The sequence below is a fragment of the Limulus polyphemus genome, unplaced genomic scaffold (assembly GCF_000517525.1).
Source record: "Limulus polyphemus unplaced genomic scaffold, Limulus_polyphemus-2.1.2 Scaffold3770, whole genome shotgun sequence".
In the NCBI taxonomy this organism is placed as follows: Eukaryota; Metazoa; Arthropoda; class Merostomata; order Xiphosura; family Limulidae; genus Limulus; species Limulus polyphemus.
Genome location: NW_013669380.1, coordinates 40736 through 43865, shown reverse-complemented (window position 1 = coordinate 43865; position 3130 = coordinate 40736). Strand labels below are relative to the sequence as shown.

The 3130-nt window shown below is 35.8% G+C and overlaps 1 protein-coding gene and 1 non-coding gene across 2 annotated transcripts in view; both read right to left on the bottom strand.

Moving 5' to 3' along the window:
- The window catches only part of LOC106470012 (myeloid leukemia factor 1-like), a 45275-nt gene that overhangs the window by 35770 nt on the left and 6375 nt on the right, over window positions 1-3130 (bottom strand). The gene's annotated exons all lie outside the window — the stretch shown is intronic.
- Window positions 3042-3113, bottom strand: Trnag-ucc. Its single transcript has one exon. It is a non-coding gene; the product is annotated as a tRNA-Gly (tRNA).

Here is a 3130-nt window from a genome sequence, read left to right as displayed (position 1 = left end):
AACTAACGAACGGAGACGTAACAGTACTTTATGTTATTGTCAGGTTATTCTAATCTTCTGGGTAGTTACTACAATTGCACCCACCCACTTCCACAATATTTAGGATGCCTAGGATCAAGCTCAAACCTTATGTCAAGAATAATGAATTCGACAAAATGTCATAACATTATTCACATATCTAAATTTATTTAGGTTACTGTATGGTGAAGTACGATAGACTCATAGATATTATATACACTTCACCATTGTAATAGGCCTAACGGTATTTCTATGGTTCGTTAACCCAAGCTGTGCTGATAAGCTTTATAATAGGCAAAACTGTAGTCCACAGCAGAGGGTACGGTCAATCAAGGAATGCATGAATGCATTAGGCCTCTATGTCACAGATTCTCTTTTCAATTTCTCCTCTGGTGAAAAAGAAACGAAATCTTTAACAGATACATACAATTTTTTCATAGACTGTTTAGGCAGAGTATTCATGATGAAACTTAGTTGAATCAACGACAAGTGCCCGTTGTAGAAACACAAGTGTAGAGGATGGCGTTTGAAAGTCTTTCGTCTTCAGGTCAGTGTGTGTTGTATCATATTGTTGCGTCAGCGAGGTCACGTGACTAGTGTCACGCCACGTTTCTAGAACTATCTTGTTCCTTCGTGAATGCCCTAGCATTTACTAGATATATGCTTGTCTGGTATATATATAAGACGCTCACAACGTGACGACAGTGTGTGTGTGTAGGTAGTGAGTAATTGAACTGCAGTCAGAAAGTATTATTGAAGTTAACGTTAGTTGTTAAAACGTTTGTTATAGAGCGACTGTTGAAAATAAGTGTATCGGTAAAGTTATATTCATAAAAAATAAACCAGTTTTATTAAGTAAGGACTTGTGTCGCTAAAGTTTCGTCAGAACGAAGTTACAGAAAATCAATTAACAAACGGAGACGTAACAATATCATATAGACTTGACAGGAAATATGGTGTTAATCAGGGGCGCTCAGAAGTTTTGGTTAGTGTGTGCTCCTTTCTCTGGCAGTTGTTTTGAGGTTAAATTAATTAGTTCGAAAGAAATAATTTATTATCAAGAATATTCGAAGACTAAGCAATCTTACTTCACTAAAAGATTATAAATTCCTAAGGGTTATTGGTTTATTCGAGCCAAGTGGACGGATTCTAACTGGGCTGTGGTTTGAAAAAATCAATCTTAAGGCTGGTAGGCAGACGTAAAGGCAAAGGCGAAGTCGAGGCAGGTTGGAGAAGAAGATAAGTTGAGAACTGATTGCTAACAAAACATCGAAACAAACGGGGCTTTTCAGGGCCTGGCATGGATCAATAAATTCAAATGCCACAGCTGGGATCTTTTATGTACTTACTTACTTAATTACTTACGTGGCAGGGGTTCGGTTTGAAGAGTGAAAAGACAAGAGACTTCTCTCCCCAACTGGGGTGTTCAGGAACACTTTGTTCTTCTTCAACCCCGGAATGTTAGTTCTAGTGATTCCGGAGGAGAAAAAAAAAAGATTTACGATTGAGCAGCTTGTATAAGATGGCAGTGTGTCATACGCTGTCGAAAACATTTTTGACGTCCAGAAGGGTAAGGATGCCGGCAACAATGAAGAAGTATAATATTGAATTTTCATCTTCTTCATTTACGTGTTTGGTGTTCGAATGTTGCTGCTACAGGGAGATACCAGGCACAGGTAGGCGTTCTTATATGTGTGGAATTTGCGACATTTTCTAGATGTTGTATTAACTAATAATTTATTGTTAAATGATTAATTGATTTATTAACTAATTGATAGATTAATTATTTATTTATCAACGACCTTCTCAGGGTAGGCGGGAACCTATAAGTTCTTTGCCCCAAATTTCGGTGCGGGGAAACCGGAGCACTCGGAGAAAACCTACTTTCACAGGGCAGACGCGGAATAATCTATCTGCCCTGTGCCAAAGTTGAAAAAAAAAGAAAGAGCGCCGGGAATTTTACAGAGTGTGCTTGTCATGTTGTTTCAATTTTTTGCTTTTGTGTAATATTTATGAAGTAGATCAGTTAGCCTACTATTAAGGCTAGGGAGATTGCTTATTTTGTGTAGATATTTAATGAGGATGTATTTTGGTAATTAGTGAGCTAATCTTAATATCTTATTTCGTTGTTTTTGTATTTTATCTGGTGTATTTTGGGGAATATTATAAGTTACCTGACAGCCATATTCTATGAATGGGCGAATGAATTCTTTGTAGATTTTGAGTATTGTGTCTGCTGTGCATCCAGTGTTTTTTCCGGCTATTCTCTGTAGGAGGGTGATGTGTTTTCTGATGCTTCACTATTTCACCGCACGCTTACTTGGCCAATTGTCTAGCTCACCCATATTTATTAATAAATCCTTCTTTTTCTAAAGCATACTAAATGGATACTTTACCCATTAAAATTGCTGTCTAGTTGTGTTATAATTCTATCTCCAAATTTGCTGTGTCTCATTACTTAACTTTGGCATATTAAATCTTGTTTATACAAATGACTGAGACAATTGAGATTCTACAGATTGTGTTACAAAATTTAGTGTACATTTTCATAAGTACAGTTATAACAATGATTGTCATCTCTAAGCATATAAAGACTAAAAATATTACTCATAATTTCACTTAATGATAGGCGAAACCTGTCATTAAATCCCATGTTTTTGAAATATTTAAAATCTGTAACGGTGACTATCACCAATAGATGCCATCACTAAACTGTATCTAACACAATAGAAAAGAAGGAAATATTTATAATGATGCCAGAAGTGAAGAGAATATTTAATTAAATGGCGACAAACAATCCATTAGTACGACCATACTTTAATATTGGTGTTGATATTCCCCTTTAGGTATAAACTATATATCAATATGCTCAGTTGTTTGCCGCAATTAAGAAATAATTAAATGATAAGATGTATATGAATGATATTAATATGAAATTGAAATTGTTTATAGAATATATGGACATGTTACAACAAATCACATAGATGAAAACAGAAAAAAAAAATTCAGTAGACAAAAGAATTTGCGACGGCCGGGAATCGAACCCGGGTCAACTGCTTGGAAGGCAGCTATGCTAACCACTATACCACCGTCGCAACTGACGTTTAAAGCT